The sequence below is a fragment of the Chrysochloris asiatica genome, unplaced genomic scaffold (assembly GCF_000296735.1).
Source record: "Chrysochloris asiatica unplaced genomic scaffold, ChrAsi1.0 scaffold00016, whole genome shotgun sequence".
Taxonomy (NCBI): domain Eukaryota; kingdom Metazoa; phylum Chordata; class Mammalia; order Afrosoricida; family Chrysochloridae; genus Chrysochloris; species Chrysochloris asiatica.
The window spans coordinates 24,569,282-24,590,178 of record NW_006408534.1 but is presented as its reverse complement, the minus strand read 5'-3'; positions in this window follow the sequence as shown (position 1 = coordinate 24,590,178).

The window sequence follows — 20,897 nt, the reverse complement described above, 5'->3', positions numbered from 1 at the left end:
TGCAGTCTGATGCATTAGCCCACAGCACCACACCAGGAAGTGTAGGGTCATCAAAAACAGAGGAAGACCCCAAACAAGATGGATTGGCACAGTGGCAGTAGCAATGGGCTCAAACATAGCAGCAATTGTGAGGATGATGCATGATAAGATGGGGTTTCATTCTGTTGTACATAGGGTCACTATGGATTGAAAACAACTGAACAGATAGCACCTAACAACAATGCCAGGATGGTTCAGCATTAGAAAGACAATCAGTGTAATCTATCACATAAAACAAACAAGCAAAAAACATTTGGTCATATTGGCTGACACAGAACAGGTATTTAACAAAATCCCAAACCCATTTCCGACAAAACACTCAACAAAACAGGAATAGAAGGGAAGTTCCTCAACAAAATTAAGAGTGCGGTACAAAACCCCCACCACTTTTCTGTCAATTTGTTATACTAGAATGGTTTGTGTATTTCGTTGACGCTGGACCTGATGCTACAGATATTTTAATAAAAAAGCAGGGTCACCCATAGTGAACAGGTTTCAGTAGCACAGACTAAGAGACTAGGTAAAAGGAGAGGCGAACCACTTCTGAATGGGTTAGCCACTGAAAACCTTATGAATAGCAGCAGAACAGTGTCTGATATAGGCCCAAAAATGAGCCCTTCAGGTTGGAAAGCACTCAAAATACAATTTGGGAAGAGCTGCCCCCTCAAAGTAGAGTTGACTTTAATGACATGGACGGAACAAAGCTTCAGAGACCTTCATTTTCTAATGGGTGCAACTCAAAATAAGAAAGAGGTGCAAGCTTCCATCAATAATCTCCACATGGAATGTATAAAGTATGAATCTAGGAATACTGGAAGTGGTCAAAAATAAAATGGAACACATAAAGATTGATATCTCAGGCATTAATGAGATGGACTGGTAATGGCCATTTTGAATCTGATAATCACATGGTTTACTTTTCCAAGAATGACAAATTGAAGAGGAATGTTGTCAAATTTATTGTCAAGAACAGCACTTCAAGATCTATCTTGAAGTAAAATGCTGTCTATGATAAGATAATATCTATATGTAGTTAATAACACAATTATTCAAATTTACCCACCAACCAATAAGGTCAAAGATGACTGAGTAGAAGAATTCTACCAACTTCTTCAGTCTGAAATTAATGAAACATACAATCAATATGCATTGATAGTTATTGGTGATTGAAATGCAAAAGTTGGAAACAGACAAAAGATCAGTAGTTGGAAAATATGGCTATGGTGATAGAAATGATACTAGAGATCACTTGACAGAATTCTGCAATACCAATGAAAATACCTTTTTTCAACAACATAAACAGTGACTATACATGTGGACCTCACCAGATGGAATACACAGGAATCAAACTGGCTACATCTGTGGGATGGAGAAGCTCACTACCATCAGTCAAAACAAGGCCAGGGGCCAACTGTGGAACAGACCATCAATTGCTCATATGCAAGTTCAGGCTGAGGCTGAAGAAAATTAAAACAAGTTCATGAAAGCTAAAATATGACCTTGAGTATATCCTACCTGAATTTAGAGACTATCTCAAAAACAGATTTAGTACATTAGGCACCTTTGACCAAAGATCAGAAGAGATGTTGATGACATCCAGAAAGCCAAAAGTCATTGAAAAAACAGAAAAGATAGAGAAGATAAAAATAAATGTAGAAGAGACTCTGAAATTTGCTCTTGAACATAGGGGAGCTAAAGCAACTGGAAGAAATGAGGAAATAAAATAGCTGAAGAGAAACTTTCAAATGGCAGCTCTAGAAGACAAAGTAAAGTATTACAACGAAATGTGCAAAGACCTGGAGGTAGAAAACCAAAGGGAAGAACATGCTCAGCATTTCTCAAGCTGAAAGAACTGAAGAATTCTTATTCAAGCCTCAACTTGCAATAGTGATGGATTCTATGGGCAAAATATTGAAAGCTGGATGAAGCATCAAAAGAAGGTGGAAGAAATACAGTCCCTAAACCAAAAAGAATCAACCATTTCAACAGATATCAAATGATGAAGAAATGTTGATATTCAAGGAAGAAGTCCAACCTGCACTGAAAGTATTAGTGAAAAATAAGGCCCCAGAAATTTATAAAATACAAATTGAAATGTTTCAATAAAATGGTACAGCGCTGGAGGTGCTCATTTATTCATGCCATTTGGAAAATATCTACATGGCCAACTGATTGTAAGAGATTATAGTAATACCTATTCCAAAGAAAGATAACCCAATGGAATGCAAAAATCAATGAACAGTATCATTAATAACAAATTCAAGGAAAATTTTGCTGAAGATCATGGGGAAACAACTGCAGCAGTACATTGACAGGGAGCTGCCAGAAATTCAAGTCTGATTCAGAAGATGACATGTAATGAGTGATATTATTGCTGATGCTAGATAGATTTTGGCTGAAAGCAGAGAATACCAGAAAAAAATGTCTAATTGTGCTTTATTGACTGAGAAATCCAATGGCATATTGCATCAGGCAAATCTGCTGCAAAAGACCTCTTTAAAGTCTTAAAAAGCAAAGATTTCAATCTGAGGTCTAAGATGCACCTGACCCAAGCCATGTTTTTTTTTTTCAATTGCCTCATATGTATGTGAAAGTTAGACAATGAATAAGGAAGACTATAGAAGAATCAATGCATTTGAATTATGGTGTTGGAGAAGAAAATTGAAATTGTCATTGACTGCCAGAACAAGACTGTCTTAGAAGAAGTACAGCCAGGATGCTCCTTACAACCTAGGATGGTGAGACCTCTCCTTCTTTCGATGTGCTGTCAGGAAGGACCAGTCCCTGGAGAAGGACATCATGTTTGGAAAAGTGGAGTCAGTGAAAATGAAGACCACAGTTAGATGGATTGACACAGTGGCAGCAACAATGGGCTCAAACAAAATAACAATTTTGAGGATGACAGAAAACTGGGCAGAGTTTCGTTCTGTTGTATATAAAGTCTCTATGAGTTGGAATCACCTTAACAGTACCTAACAACAAAAACAAATACAAAACCAATGACCAACCTTAATCTCAACAAACAGAGATTGAAAATATTCCCCTTGCGAATGGAAACCAGATAAGGATGCCCTTTATGACCATTCTTATTCAATATTGTGCTGGAAGTCTTAACCAAAGCTATAAGGCAAGAAAGGGAAATCAGAAGCATCCAAATGGGCAAAGAAGTAAAATGATGCCTATTTGCAGATGATGTGATACTACATACAGAAAATCCCAAAGATGAAGGAACAGTATTTGAACTAATTAAAAGTTTCAGCAAAGTGGCAAGGTACAAGACCAACATAAAATAATCAGTCAGATTTCTTTTAAAAAGAAATTTCTAAAAAAGAGAATTCTGAAAAAGAAATTGGGATAACAATGCAATTTATAATATCCACCCCTAAAATGAAATACTTATTAAAAAAAAGTCTAACCAGAGAAACAAAAGAAATCTATAAAACACTACTACAAGAAACCAAAATAGACCTACACAACTGGAAGAATATATCACATTGATGGATAGAAAGATTTAACATTATAAACATGTCAATACTGCCTGAAGAAATCTACAAATATATTGCAAACCTGATGCAAATTCCAACATCAGTCTTTAAAGAGATGGGAAAACTAATCACCAACCTTATTTGGAAAAGAAAGAGACCTTGGATAAGCAAAGCATTACTAAAAAAAAGAAGAACAAAGTAGGAGGACTCTCACTTCCGAACCTCAAAACCTACAACAAAATCACAGTAGTCAAACAGCCTGATACTGGTAGAACAAAAGACACATAGATCAGTGCAACAGAAATGAGAAGTACATTTATCAACCTATAGACAGCTGATCTTTAACAAAGAGCCCAAATGCATTAAATGAGGAAAGATAGTCTCTTTGGTAAATGGTGCTGGCAAAACTAGGTATCCATTTGCAGAAAATGAAACATGACCCATATCTCACATCATATTCAAACACAACCTCAAGATGTATCAAATACCTAAATGTAAAACCTAAAACTGTAAAGAACACCAAGGTAAAAATAGGAGCAAATTTAGGGGTCCTAATATCTGGCATTGGCCAAGTGGCAGCATTGATGGGCTCAAGTGTGGCAACAGTAATGAGGTTGGCCCAGGATAGGGCAGTGTTTCATTCTTCTGTGCATAGGGTCGCTATGAGTCTGTACCGACTCGATGGCACCTAACAACAACAAAAACAACAACAATATTAGGGCCTCTAAATTTGTCCCTATTTTTCCTTGATGTGCTGTGGGATAAGCACTGGACTGTGAACCACAAGGTCAGAGGTTCAAATCTACCAGCTGCTCCTTGAACACCCTATATAGGATCATTAAATGAGTCAGAAGACACTCAACTGTACTTAACAACAACAATATTCCGACCCATAGTGACCCTGTATAGGGTTTCCAAGGAGTAGCTGGTGAGTTTGAACCACCAATGCAGTCTGACACATTAGCCCACAGTGCCATACCAAGACTCCACAACTACAATACATGACATAAAAATACTATCCAACATAACTGAAAGCACACAAACCGCATCAGACAAACTAGATGAATGAGACCTCCTAAAAATGAGACATTTATGTGCATCCAAGAGTAAAAGAGAACACACAGACTGGGGGAAAATTGTTGGCGATGACATGCTGGACAAGGAACTACTCTCTAAAATGTATAGATAACTTCAATACTTCAACAAGAAAAAGACAAATAACTCGATTTTAAAATGGGCAGAGGACATGAAGAGACACTTCACCAAAAATGGCATTCAGATAGCTAACAAAACATATGGAGAAACATTCACAATCCTTATCCATTGCATTGTTGTAAGGTGCCATTGAGTCCATTCAAACTCATAGCAATCCTATGCACAACAGAATGAAACACTGCCCGGTGCCTCTGTATCATCACAATGGTTATGTTTGGCTCTTTTTGATGATACTGTGTCAGGTAATCTTGTTAGGGGTCTTTCTCTTTTTCACTGACCCTCCACTTCTCCAAGAATGATATCCTAATCCAATGACTGAGCCCTTCTGACAACATGTCCAAAGTATGGAAAATAAAGTCTTGCCATCCTCGCATTCAAGGATAATTCTGGCTGCATTTCTTCCAAGACAGATTTGCTTGTTCTTCTGGCAGTCCATAACACTTTCAATATGTTTCTCTAACACCATAATACCAATGCTTCAATTCTTCTACGGTCTTGTTTATTCATTGTCCAAATTTCACATGGATCTGAGGCAGGCAAAAGTACCATGTCTCATGGGTAATGGGGAAGGCAATATTCAAGAGGGAGGTTGGTAGAGGAAAAATGAAGCTAGTGAAAGACACAGAAAGGAATGCAAAAGTTAAAGTGATCAGAGATAAATACTGTTAACTGATAGTGTCTGGAGGGGATTGCAATTATTGTAGTGAAATAAAGTATGTCATTTGCTGCATGTAAAACTGATTATCTGCTCTGTAAACCTTCATTTGATCCATAATAAAAAGGCTTTTGGGGGAAAAAAGAAAGAAATCTTGCCTTGGATCAGGCATATCTTCGTCCTCAAAATGACATATTTGCTCTTTAACACTTTAAAGAGGTCCTTTGCAGCAGATTTGCCTAATGTAATACATTGTTTTCTTGACTACTGTTTTTATGGATATTGATTGTGGAATTTAACAAAACAAAGTGTTTGATAACTTACCTTTTCTGTGATCATGATGTTATTTATTGGTTCAGTTATGAAGATTCTCATTTTCTTTACATTGAGGTGCAATCCACACTGAAGACTATCATTTGATCTTTGTCAGCAAGTATTTCAAGTCCTCTTAGCATCCAGCAAGAAAGATAGTATCATCTGCATATCATAGATTGTCAATGAGTCTTCCTCCAATCCTGATGCCACATTCTTCTTCATATAGTCCAGCTCCTCTGATTATCTGCCTAACATACAGATTGAATAAATATGATAAAAGGTACAACCTTGATACATATCATTCCTAATTTTAAGCCATTCCATATCCCCTTGTTTTGTTCTAATGACTGACTATTGGTCTATATACAGGTTCTTTCATGAGTACTTAAAAGTTCTTGAAGTGTTCTGGAATAACCATTCTTCATAACTTTATACATAGCTTGTTTTGACCCAGCCCATCAAATGTCCTTGCATAATCAGTAAAACACAAGTAAACATCTTTCTGGTATGCTCTGCTTTCAGCAAAGATCCATCTAACATCAGCATTGATATCCCTAGTTCCATGTCGTCTTCTGAATCCAGCTTAAATTTCTTGAAGCTCCCAATCTTTTTTGTCACATTTGAGCCCATTGTTGCTGCCACTGTGCTAATTCATCTCATTAGGCGCCATCTTGTTTTTTACCGATCTTCCACTTTATCAAGCATGGAGTCCTTCTCTAGGGACTGTTTCTTCCTGACAGCATGTCCAAAATAAGAGAGACAAAGTCTCCACATGATGACTCTAAGGAGCATTCTGGTTGTACATTTTCTAAGACATTTGTTTGTTCTTCTGGCAGTTCATGGTACTTTCAATATTCTTTACCAACACCATAATTCAAATGCATCAATTCTTCTCTGGTCTCCTTTATTCATTGAACAACTTTCACAAACATGAAACAGTTGAAAATACCATGGCTTGAGTCAGGGCACCTTAGTCCTCAAAATGACATCTTTGTTCTTTAACACCATGGAATATTATTATGCAACATTATAGAATAATGATGAACCTTTGAAACATTGCATAACATGGATAAACCTAGGAGACATTGTGCTGTGTGAAATTACTCAATCACAAAAGGACAAATGTGGTATTAGACCACTATTATAAAAAGTAAAGAAAAATTTTGCACACTAACAGAAACATTATTTTATGGTTACTAGGGATGGGAGAGGAAGGAAAGGGACCACAAGAACATCTCCACAATCCTGAGACCAGAATAATTGGATGGTGCCTGGTCAACTGCTCTGAAAATGATCATATTAGAATGTCCTGGATAGAGTGGAAGAAAATGTGAAACAAACCTCAAAATCAGAAAATGTCTATGTTTACTACTCAGAGATTAGTGGAGCCTGAGATTATGCCCCTTAGTTGCCCTTGAAGTCTGGAAGTAAACTGGCTTAATCCATGACTCAGTTTTCAGCCAAACTCTGGTAGCGTAGTGGTTACGAATCGGGCTGCCAACCACAAGGTCAGCAGTTCGAAACTACCAGCTGCTCCATGGGAGAAAGATGAGGCTTTCTGCTCCCGTAAAGATTTACAGCCTCGGAAACCCTGTACAGGGTCTCTATGGATCAGAACCGACTCGATGGCACTTAACAACAACAACAACAACATAAAGGAAATAGTACCAATAGGGAGGTAGGTGTATCTTAGAATAATCAATCATTTGAGACCAAAAGAGAAGCATTTACCTAAGGACAAACTTCAGAAGAATTAGGAAAGAGGAAGGAATGAAACTGGAAAACACAGGAAATGGAATTACTGATGTTACTTTGTAGGGATTGTAATCAGTGACCTGAAAGAAAATGTGTCTGAATTGTTGCATGGAAAACTGGCCTGCTCTCAAAATCTTCACCCAGTTTACAATAAAAAGTTTTTTTAAAAATCAGTTGTGGAGAACAAACAAGATGGCGAATAGGGTGGAAATGCAGTAAGGAGCTCTGTCAAAAACAACACAGAATACAGGACCAAGCAGGCTCAGGGGATGGTCCCAGAACTCTGAACCACATATAAAGGAATATTTAGAAGGTTGGAGACTTACAGCTAGGAGAATTTGTAGCAGAAGCAAGAAATACATTTCTTTCTAATTCAAGATGCTCAGCTGCTCCAGGAGCCGCCATCTAGCATGAGACCAAGCGGGGGACGGATCAGAGCAGCCACGGATGCCTGACAGAACCATGGAGATAAAGGTGTGGACACTCTTTTCTATTGGTATCTGTTCATTGGTCCCTTACTGTCTGAGCACCTCCATTCTGGTAACTATAGGGGTGCCTGAGCTACTGGACACCCCAGCACCAATAGCGGAGGTGTCTACTACGCATGCGCACAGATCTCCTTGACATTTAAAATGACAGTTTCCCATTAAAACCAAACGGCCACAGCTGGCCCTGACCTGTTTCTAACTAGAAAAAAGGCCTGAACAGAGATTATGGAGTGGGACAAGCAGACTAAAAAGGAAATCAAATCCTAAATTACGTCACAACGACCAACTAGTGGCATCTTGAAATTTCTCAAGAAGAAGAGTGAAAAGGGAAGCCCATTTCCTGATCACATCTACCTGGAGGCAATCATAAAGCATAAAAAATACCAAAATACACACCCGTCTAAGTATTAAGGCCACAGATAACTCCTGAATATGCCCAAAAAACAGAAACATATGACCATATCTACACATGTCCAGAAATGAGATAAAGTGACTGAGGCAAATGAGCTGGAAGTAGACCTACACTCCATACTAGAAGATGGGCAGGCTTAGGAAATGCCTGAGAAGGAATTCAGAAAAATGATTATAAAATGTATCAAAACACTATATAATAGAGTTGAGAAAAATAAGGTATAGTAATGGTAGGTGTTACTGTTGTTGTTAAGTGCCGTTGAGTCGGTTCCAATCCATAGTGACCCTGTATAGGGTTTCCAAGGAGCAACTGGTGAGCTTGAACCACCGACCTGGCAGTTCAAATGGCAGACCCCCAATGAGATGGATTGGCCAAGTGGCAGCATCGATGAACTCAAGCATGGCAACAGTAGTGAGGCTGGCCCAAGATCAGGCAGAGTTTCGTTCTGCTGTGCATAAGGTCGCTATGAGTCGGTACCGACTGGATGGCACTTAGCAACAACAACAAAAACATCCATAAGCAAAGGTTCAGCTCATCACATTGTAGCAATTTATACTTGCTCCCTGTATCAAACTTCTTTACCTTCTTCTGGTCACGTACTAGTTAGCTAACCATCGAAGCTAGGTCAAATGGATACTATCTGCAAGTTTGGGAGTTCTTATACACCTCCTCCACTTCAGACCAGGTGGCTACTTCACTCTCAGCTCTAGCCCCCTGTGGCTAGGTTTACACATCTCCCTAAAATTCAGACCAGCCAGCCCTTCCTCTTCTCTTTTTCATCTCAAGGTCAACAGGTGTCAATGGAACATGGCCAAACCATGTCTTCATTGCTGAATTTCCCCCATTTCCACTCACAAGTAGACCAGGGCGGTTACCAGTGAGTATATAAGACTGTTCATGGAGTCTTTTAAATTTCTGTCTTCGAAGGGGATTCACCCTGGTGGGCTGACTTTTCTTGCTTTGATAGCTCCAAGGCAAACCACTTGTTTGATATTGTCACAGCCAAACAAGTCTGCTCTTTTTTATTGATGGTCTTTCTTTTTCAAGGAGTATCTTCTGTTCTAGCTGTTTCAGTTTGGTCTGCATGTCTTTGCAAGTGGGAATGTCCCTCAGAAGGTTCTGAGTGGGGTAGTTTGTGTCTACATTTTTAAATAATGATAAATCACATGGTAAGAAATGCATTCCTTTTATTTCCACACACATCCCCACCCTTGCCCCCAATTCTTCTGATTACAGCAAGGACAAAGTTTCTGGCACTTGTATGCCTTGCGATGCTTTCATTGCAAGTAGCAGAACATTTAAATGAAAAGTTGGTTTGACAATGAGAAAAAAGTATTCTTTCACAAAACTATTCACTGGTGGTGTAGTGGATTACATGTTGAACTGTTAACTGCATGGTAAGAGGTTCAACTCCACTAGCCGTACCTTAGGAGAAAGATCCTAAGGTTTTCTTCTCCTATAGAAACTTACAGGCACAGAAACCCTACACAGGGTCACTGGGAGTCAGAACCAACTCGACAGTACTTAACAATAATTCAAAGGAAGGCAGTTCTCGGGCAGTTCAGTAGCTCAATGAAGTCTCCATAGATCCAGTGCTATCTTTCCCTGTCATCTTCAACTTATTTGCTTGACCTTTAGGCTTGTTTCTCTACAAAACGTTTGTACTTGTGCTAGGCATCACATCCACATATGACCTTATTAAAGGACATTAAGGTGTCCTGGTGACACAGTGGTTAAGCATTCAGCTGCTCACTGAATGGTGGTTCAAACCTACCAATTGCTCCTCAGGAGAAAGACAAGGTAATCTGCTTTGTAAAGATTTACAGCCTTGGGAACCCTCTGGGACAGTTCTACTCTGTTCTGTAGGGTCTCTATGAGTTAGAATTGACAAGATGGCAATGAGGTTTTTAGGGGGTTTACAGGAAGAAAGTGGGAAATGACGGTTGAATAGGTAACAGTGTCTGCCGTAGTGAGAGTCTTGAACCTTCTCTCACAGTTAGTTGTTAAAATATCTCAGAATACCTGATCCTCAGATCTGCCAAAAGCAATTATTGTTGTTAAGCGCTGTCCTATCGATCTGCCAAAAGCAATTATTGTTGTTAAGCGCTGTCCTATCGATCTGACCTATAGTGACCCTGTGCAGGGTTTCCAAGGAGCAGCTGGAGAGCTTGAACCGCTAACCTTGCAGTTCAAATGGCTTTGCAGTCTGGTGCATTAACCCACAGCACCACACCAGGACTCAGAAAAGACAATAGTCTCCAGATATTATGTGATGAAAAGGAGCCCTGGTGGCACACATATTAATCACATGGCTGCTAAGTGAAAAGACGGCAGTTTGAACCCAGCAGCTGCTCTCTGGGAGGGATGACCTCACATTCTGCTCCCATAAAGATTATAGGGTCCAACTATGATTGAAACAGACTCTACGACACACAACAACAGCTATGTAATAACATTATGTTTCATTTTGCAGCTGTTCATAGCTAGTGATAGCAGATACAGTTTCCATTCAAAATAAGTCTCTTTTTTTAAAAAGAAATTGCTTTAAAGAAAAACATTGAATAAGAAATAGTACAGGTGGTATATGAAAGATATTGCAAAAGTCTTAAAGATGGTAAGCAAGCCACCCAAGTTTGGGATTCAGTATAAAGGTGAAAGAAAGTTAAATGAAATAACATGTGCAAAGGCTCAGGCAGAGAAAGGGTCTCTCTCAATGACTGCCAACAATTACCGTCAATCCTTTCAAACTGAAGTTACCAGATTCAGCAAATCAAATCACAGGATGCCAGTTAAATTTGAATTCCAGATGAACGATGCATTTTTTGTTGTTGTTTTTAGTTTAAGCATGTGCCGTGCTAAGAAAGCATTTGGTGCTTATCTGAAATTCAGATTTAAGTGAGTGTTCAATCTGACAACTCTATTTTCCACACTTGTCCTGGAATGAGGTAGAGATGGGATCAGTGTCGTCACAAGGGTTGGTGTCACCTGTCCACCCCCCACAGACCTCCTCCAGACCACACAGAACCCTTAATAATGTTTATTGTCAATTTTAATCATAAAGTAATGTGATAAATGTAATTGCTTAAATGCAATATACCTTAAATCATTTTAATAATGACAGAAAAATTGTTTCGTATCATCTTTCTACACTGAATAACATTACTAGTTACAGCATTATTAGCAACTGAGGAGATTTTTTCGATTTTTCTCCTTTTCCTTTAATTATTACTTCATTCTCAAAAAAAAAAAAGCTACTGATATAGAATCACAGATCCAGTTACCACATTATTATAGCTAAAACACCAGAAACCTGGACAAAATCAGAGAGTAGAAAAACACCAATAGCAATGAAAACAACATCACACAACTGCAGTACATGCAGATGAAGCCACGTGATTCAAATTGTCATTACAACTGGGTAAGAATGACAGCTATGTCCAGAGCCCATTAGAAGGTTCCAAAAGTAAGTTAGCATAGAGTTTTAGCCTTGGAAGTGTATTGATACATGTCAGCTAAGCTTATGAAAAATGCTTGTGTTGTTATAACTAATGAGAGAGATATTTTTGTAAAAAAAGATTCATTTCTGCTGAAATAGTGCACCAAAATCCTATAGACGTCCTTTTGGTGTCACCCCCTAACAATGTCTCAGCCCACTGCATGAGACCATCACTACATAGTAAACCACTGCAGGGGACATGAGTTGGAAGTTTGGGGATATCACCAAAGCTGCCTGCCTGCCTCTGGAGAGTTGAACAGAAACAATCAGGAGACTGTGGGAGCTCTTTAGGAGGTTGGAGAACTCGTCCTCAGTAGCAGCCTCTAGTAGCCCTGGCTCTACACCCCTCACCTCCACTCTCTCTTCCTTGGGAAGGCCTCCTGGACTCCCCAGTTCCTTCCTTCTCTCTATTTCCACTAGCTGTGATGTCTGAGGGGGGTGGGGGCTATCACAATGATCTGGGAAGAAAATGTTGCTGAGGCAGCACATTATAGTCAGAAAGGGTCTTTTGAACACACAGGAGTCAGTTACATGATTTTAAAGGTTTGGAAGAGGGGACTGGATTCATAAACACTCAGTGTAAGAGGTTTTATGGGTTTTAGACTATACCTCTCCTTTCCTCCTTCTCTGCCATCTACCTTCTTTGTGCACTGAACGAGGGACACCTTTTCTATCTCCAGAAGGGCATGAAACTGGTCATGCGTTGCTGCAGCACAGGGCACAGGCTCTATCAGTATTCCCTACACCACTCTCTCTGACTATGCCAAGCCTGGGTGACAACTAACAGATCTTCTTTCTGGTCCCTTCACAAGGATCCCTGCACACGTGCAACTCCTTCTATCTCATACACATACACACATACATATACACACTCAGTATCAGCTACATCAAACCTCTGCCTGTTCACTTCCATTTGCTGATTCAGCTCTTTTCAGAAGAGAAACTCTTCAACCAAGAATCTCAGCCAAGCATCTACAGCTTTGGGATGACAGGCTGTTCCCAGAACCATGCTCAGCAGCTACAGGCAGGGTGTTGTCCTCAGGAAACGGGTCTATATACTTCATTTCCCACCTCTCCTGCAGCACCACCTCTGGACTTCTCAGCAGACCGGATTCGGACTTTCCTGACATCCTGGGGGCTGACCCATTGTGGGGCAGTTAGATTTCAGTGGGATTTATTCTAGATATTAGGAGAATCTCATAGTCTCTAAGGAGAAAGCCCTTAAAAATCTCTGAATGCTCACATCTGGAAAATGGTGGTTGTGATTCATACCAAACCAAGAATAAAGAGATTCATGAGACCAGTGTGTTTTCTGTTTGTCCCATGGCTTTATCAGCCCCATTACTCACACCCACAGAGCAGGGTGATGCACTTACTCATGCACCGCATTATACACTCGGTGTCTGGTATTTGTGTTTGTATGGGTGTGTTCTTCCCAGATAGCTAAAAACCCCTCTATGGCAGAGACAACTTCTTCCTTTGTCCTTCTATGGGGATGCAATAGGTGCGTAATAATGACTGCCTGTCATGCTATATGAGAATACGCTAAGTGCATAATATTGACTGTCTGCCCCTGGCTCCAGCATGCCCCTTTCCAGTTTTACCTGGGGGTTTGTGCATGCATGTGTGTTTGTGCACACATATACTTACATCTAACCTCCATATCTGCTGTCAGTAGCATTGTTAGTGTCACATACCCTTACTGTCAGTCCATCAGACACATACACAAAGCCCTGAGGAAACACAATAGTCCTTTATTTCAGGTTAATGCCTGCCAACCCATAGAGGCTCTGCTGTGGCTCCTACACCCCATTCCACTCACCTCCTCATTCCTCAGAAGGACCTCACAGGCCCCACTCTTAAAGGCTGCAAGGTGAAAATCCCTTTACTCAGACCTCCTCCTTCTGTCTTCACACAAATCCACTCAGGACCCTTGTCCCTCTCCTTTCTTACAGGATGCTGACCCTTTTGTCCTACAACACTGGCTGATGGTGCCGACTACTATGCTTCATCTCTTCTCATTCTAAATGTGTCCAGACCCAGCAGACGTCAGACCCCACCAACAATGGATCTCTAAGATGAACAGCTCTTTCTGATTGTCAAGATGGGCCATCTCTCAGCATATAAAAAATATAATAAAATAAACTCATTGCTATTGCATCAATTCTGACTCATGATGCCCTCAAATGTTTCAGCGTAGAACTTTCCTCCAGAGGATTTTCCTGGTTGGAATCTTTCAGAAGCAGAGCTCCAGCCCTTTTTTCCATGACATCAATGAGTGGTTTGAACGGCCTTTTAGTTAGAAACCAAGATCAGTCTTTGCTTCAACCAGAGACCTGACAGAATATCATATTGCTGTTGGGTCAATTCTGACTCACAGTGAGTGGCCATACAGGACAGAAGAGGACTGCCCTATGGGGTTCTGAGGCTGTAAATTTTTACAGAAGCAGAGTGAACTGCCACATCTTTCTTTGGGGAGCAGCTGGTAGAGTCAGACGATTAACGTTTCTATTAGCAATCCAGTGTTTAACCCACTGTACCACCAGGGTTCCTTCTTCCCTTTACTTTGAGTTAATGCCCCATTTACTTCCCTGGCCTTGGTATGACCAGGCCCAAAAGGGGAGTGGGCATGAGCCATGTGGGAGGAAGGAAGAAACCCATCTCTCTATCCCAGCTCATCTTGTCCTGGGTCCCAGGTCTCAGCAAAAGTTACCTTCTCCAGCTGGGAGAATATACTCTGAGGGCACTTGTTTCCCATCTCGGCTGCAGACGGGTGGGCACAGGTGCATTAGTGGTTTGTGACCAGCATTTGACAGAGATAAAACCCTTCCCAGTCTATAAAACCTCCCTGGAAACTACCCACCCCCAACATCCCCAAAGCTTTACAACAATTATAATATAGCAGGTGGACAGGGGAGTGGAAGGCACAGAAACTGGCAGAGCATTCCACCAAAGCTCCCCCCTACTTGTACACACCAGGAAGACTCAGGAACCCCAGAAAAGCTGTCTGCCTCAGAGCCAGTAGGACATTAACCTCCTTGCTTCCCTTTCAGCTATGAGGCCCCTTAGAGAATACCCATTCAGTCACCTCAACGAGATTTCAGGGGACGATGCTGTCCCTGTTTTGAGAGCACACAGCATGAGGACAGGCCATCCTGATGGGGTCACCGTGACAACACAGAACAAGGCTGACCTGCTTTTCCATCTGGGCAGCTCTGTGATATCAAACCAAGATGTCTTGTGATGAGAGTGGAATGTGGAAGGTGGGAGAGAAAAACAAGACATCAGGGTGTTCAAATCCTGACCTCCAAGGTGTGCAGGGATCCAGCTGCTGGGAGCTCCTCCAGCAGTCCACCTCTAGGTCTGACTGGCTGCTTTTATGATGATAATTAACTTTTTATAGATTTTTCTCCTGAAGCAAGTTAAATCGCATCTGCTCGGGCCTACGTCCAGGCTCAGGGCAGGCAGATGGAGCAGTCCAGGACCCTGAGGCCCTGGCAGGCAGATCTTCCTGCTGTAAAGCTCTGTGTCTAATAGGAAACCCAGGCCAGGGCGTGGGACAGCGTGGGCCTTTTCCTATAGGATCGATCTGAGAGCCTTTTCTTCTTCATCCTTTTCATGTGGATCCTGAGTTGTGGGTCTGGGCAAACCTCCTTCTAGAAAAAGTCATGAGTGGGGTAGAATGTGGCAGTCAGAGTTGATTGGTATCAGACTGTGGCTTGTACATCCAGACAAACAGGAAGACAAGGAACCTGAACCAGCTGCCTGTAAGGGGACAGGGCCCAGGGAGACTTGCCAGGCAGGTAGCAGAGGCCCCAGCAGTGAATAGCAGGGGCCAGCCAGGAGCCACAGTACTACATGACTGCCAGCACTGGGCAGGTTATCATCTGGGTGAAATATGGGGTACAAGGAACATAGACCCCAAAAGCCTGAGAGACAAGGGCTTCCTTCTAAGTCTCTTCTCGTTCGGGGAAGGGTAAGAAGGGAGCTCTCCCTCAGGGTTCTCGGCCACCAACACAGACACCTTGCTTAGGCTACTTCACCCCACAGTGATCTCCTACCTTCTACTCAGTGAGATTCTCAGAGACTTTCAGCATTTACTGCGCACCTAAGTCTTGCCAGATTCTGAACTGAGTTCTGGGGTTGCAAAAAAAATAAAATGCAGTTTTCTTCCTGAAGGAGTTCCCAGTTCTGTGAGGGAACAAAAGAAGCAAACAGTGTGCTACGTACAATGGTAACAGGATTGGTAGATGGTCTCAGAGAAGAAGCTCCTAGCCCGTGTGAGGGAAGAGGACACATGTCCTGCTGGGACCTGCCCTGCCTCAGCCCCATAGCCCCCAGGCCCTCTTCACCATCCCTGCCTCTTCCTGGGCACCTTATCTTGGTCAGTAGGGAAAAAAAGAGTTTTCCTTTGAGTTTTCCTCTGACAAGGTCTGTTTCCAGTCTCCAGGAAGCTGACTGATTGGCTAGGTTGAGTGACTAACATTTTCACCTCCAGAAAACTAAGAATGACTTAGCGGAATAAAGCTTCCACCAGGTGGTAACTAGTTTACCCTATCACTAGTCCCTCCCATGGGCCAAAATTTCAGGTCACATTCACTCAGTTTTTGTTTTGCACTGGACTGCAAAACACAAGGTTGACAGCTCAAAATTACCTGCCCCTCCTCAGAAACCCTATACAGGTTTGCTATGAGTCAGAGCCAATTGACAGCACTTAACAACAACAACGTGGAAACGTTGTATTCAGCTTCCCTTGCTCATGGATAGCAATGTGGGCAGGACTCTGCAGGGTCATCATATCCCTGTTCCACTTGGTGTCACCTGGGGCAGCTCAAAGGCCGGAGGCTGGCATCATCTGAAGCTTCCCTCATGCACATGTCTGGTGTATGGCTGTGAAGACCCAATAGCTGAGGGCAGGAACAGCTGGCACTCCTTGTCCACAATCTTGTGAACAAATTCTTTGACCATCTTCCCATCAAAAGGTGGAGTCCAATTGCCTATAGACTCTATCTGTGTATAGTCTCACCTTGTGATCTCTCTAGCATGGTGGTCACATTTCTATGTCAGTTCAAGTCTCCTGGGCATGTGTCCTGAGCAGAAGAAAACCAGGCAGAAGCTGTGCCTTGTTTTCTATCATAGACCCATTTCTGCCACATTTCACTAATTGAAAGTGCCTCATCAAACCCATGCCATTTCCAAGGGGAAGGTATGAGACTCCACCATTTGATGGGAAGACTTGTCAAAGATTTTGTGGACATGTTTTTAAACCACCACACAAGCAAGGCAAAGGCTTTGTCCTATTTTAGAGAAGTGTCTAGAGAGTAAGTGGCTAGGACCAGATGATAGCTTGAAACCACCTTGAGCTTGATGCTCCAAGGTCAAGGCTTCCACTACATATCACTTGTCCCAGTTATGAAGGGGTCACACTCTCTTGGAGCATCTGATGAAATCTATCGACCATTTTCCCAGCACAAACCCATACATACATAAGAAAGTTGTATCTATCACTTTGTGTGCAACATTATGGGGAGGGAGTACAGAAAGATATATGGAAAGAGTGAAGGCTGGGCTAGCCAATTCTGACCTCAGCCTGTTCCCGTCACAGCCACTGCACGACCAAGGCAGTCAGAATGTAGGCAGGAACAGTTCCTGTTCCCACACCCACCGGGAAGCCAGGAAGCCTCACCCAAGTCCCAGCCATGGGGTCTGAAAAAGACCTCACTTGTGGTCAGGTCAGTAGTGGTCTGTGAGGTCGGCTGTGGGGGTACCATGCTGTGCTGTGTCAGCATACTCATCACATAGAGGAAAGGAGAGAACTGGAAACCAGACTCCTCTCAAAAGAGCTATCAGACTTCACACACTCCCAGGGGCAGCAGGGACAGGCCTCTTAAAGAAGGGTTCGAGTTCTGAATTTGACACAGCCTGGTGTGGCGCTGTAGGATAAACACTGGAATGTAAGGCCAGTTTGAACCGCAAGGTCAGTGGTTCAAATTCACCAGCTGCTCCTAGGAAACCCTAAACAGGGTTGCTGTGAGTCAAAACGACTCAATGGCACTTAACAACAATAAGGAGTGGTGTCAGCACTCATGCCTGAAAGAGGAACATGTGCATAAAAAACTCCAGGAGGAAGGGGGTCTAAAAAAGTCCTTTTTGTCATTGTAATAAATAACCCCCACCTGGTGTGGCATTGCAGGATAAGCACTGGACTATTAACACCAAGGTCAGTGATTCAAATCCACCAGCCACTCCTCAGAAATCCTATACAGGGTCACTATGAGTGACCTCACAGTGAACTCAATAGCTTTTTACAACAATATCCTTGCCACTGAGAATTACAGAATAGTAGAAGATAATAGAAGCTTTAGACATAGAAACCTGGGATACAATCCCTAGTGCTGACCATGTGACCTTGAACAAGTTACCCACTTGAAGCCGTATTCCCCAAAACTGCAAATAGGGTTGGAGTGAAATGGGATTATGCATATGCAGAATGGAGAAGGGACATGAACGTTGCTGAATGCATTCCTTTATGTTAATGAATAAAATGAAAGCAAAACAATAAAGCCATATGTCAGAATTTATTCATCAATGACCTAAGGGACTTCTTTGCTGAATCTGGTAAATTTCCAAATATTTGAAGAATAATTCCTCAAGTGTTTATGCTACTTATAATGTAACCACTACAGACTCAACATAGTTTAAAGTGTAATCTGCATTATTAGCATGGAACAGAGAGTTGGGAAGAGATGCACACTACTATACCATACGTGATATTTCTACCATCCAGAAAACTGTTGCTGTCCAGTCGATTCCAAGTCATCGCAACCCTATAGGACAGAACTGTTCCATAGGGTTTCCAAGGCTGTAATCTTTATGGAAAGGAGCTCTGGTAGCGTAATGGTTACGAATCGGGCTGCTAACCTCACAGTGAGCAATTTGAAACTACCAGCTGCTCCGCAGGAGAAAGATGAGGCTTTCTGCTCCCGTAAAGATTTACGGCCTCGGAAAACCTATACAGGGTCGCTATGAGTCGGAACAGACTCCACGGCACATAACAACAACAACAACAATCTTTATGGAAACTCAGGGCCTCATCTTTCTCCTGCAGAGCCGCTGATAGGTTCCAGTCATCAATCTTTCTATTAGCAGTCAAGGGCTCCTTCCATCCAGGCACAACGAATGTAAATAACCTCAAGAACATAGATAAAAGTAAAATAACTAAGGAGTGGTGACTTTTAAGTAGCTATTAACTTTATTTTTAACATATTTATTTTATTACAATTAAATGTGTTTGGGTTTCTGGTGTGGTGCTGAAGGATAAGCACTGAATCTCAAGGTCAGTGGTTCAAACTCACCAGCTACTCCTCGAAAATCTATGCAGGGCTGCTATAAATCAGAACCAGCTTCACAGCACTTAGCAACAATAATGACTGTGTTTAACAAACCTGCGAGCAAACTAACCTGAAAATCCAACAATCAGTTCTTGTGAGTTTATACATGCCAGCTCCAGGGCATCATTGATTTATATCCAGGACTGCGTGACACCAAAGTTCATGGTACTAATCCCCACTCAACACTGCCAAGCACAGCAGAGTTTCACAGGTACTAAGTGGAGTACTGAAACTAGCCTGACCCCACAGCCAAGTTCTTAACCACTATTGTCTCTAATGTTTTCTTTTGGGCTCTGGAAATCTGATCCCATTAGCTATTGGTGGGCCTGACAGAAAAAGAGAAGAAATCTGACTCAAAGGGTCTTGCTGGACTCCGCTTCTTTGGGCCTCAGGCCCTAGAGAGCCATCAACGAGCTCAATATCAATGTTCCACCAAGTTGGTTCCAACTCAAAGCGACCCTGTATAGGGTTTCCAAGGGGTAGCTGGTGGGTTTGAACCGCTGACTTTGTGATTAGCAGTCCAAAGTTTATCCTACCATGCCATACCAGCATGGCCAAGCATTACTCTCACACTGTAGAATGGCAGACCTGCCAGGGTCACACAAAGTCTGGATGGAGTTTGAATTAGAATCCAGATCATTTCAACCACCTCCAGGTAAAAATGTGGCCTACGCCCACTATTGTAAACAGATGTGAGTTTGAGGGAGTTTCATAAGCCACACAGATGCAAGAAATATATCCTGAGGCCTCTTGCATGCCATGAGGGATGCAAACAGCTATGTGTGAGAATACTAACTGACAGATTGGCAGTTTGAGCACATCCAGAGGCACTTCAGAAGAAAAACCTGGTCATCTGTGCTGAAAAATCAGCTACTGAAAACCCTGTGGAGCAGAGATCTACTCTGGGTTCACCATGAATTAGAACCAACTCAATAGCAATTTTTTTTTTCCTATATGCCCAGACCTGTGCAGGACCATCGAGTAAATGTTGTAGTTGTAAGGAGAATAGTGTGATGGATTGTTACAGCAGTTTTAAATTTGTGGCCGAAGAAACCAAGGCCACTCAGAGAAGTGAAGCAGAGTTTCAGATTTTATTAAGCCAGCTGACTCAGAGGAGCTAATTTCTCCAGATTCTGAGCCCCAAATGGAGGGCAACACAGGCCTATACAGGGTCAGAATCTGGGGAGGGGCCAGGCTGCATACCAGTTTGAAGGCAGGAGGAAAACTTGGGGGAGATTGGTCCCATTTGGTGACCTGATTAGCATTTTAACTTGCCTCCTGAGCGGGAGAGGGCAGCGAATGATTTTTACCTTTTCCTGTTCATTCCCCCCCTTTGATGCCCTTTAAGACCTTTTTCCGAAGAGAACAAACAAGATGGAAGATCGTGTGGACTTGTAGCAAAGAGCTCCGCCAACAGCAACACAGAAAACCCGACCAAGAAGGCTCAGGGGATGGTCCCAGAACTCTGAACCACATATAAAGGAATATTTAGAAGGTTGGAAGGTTCACAGCTGGGGAAATTTCTGGCAAAAGCAAGAAATCCATTGCTTTCTAGTCCGGGATGCTCAGCTGCTCCAAGAGCCACCATCTTGGGTGAAACCATGCGGGGGAAGGATCAGAGCGGCCACAGACGCCTGGCAGAACCG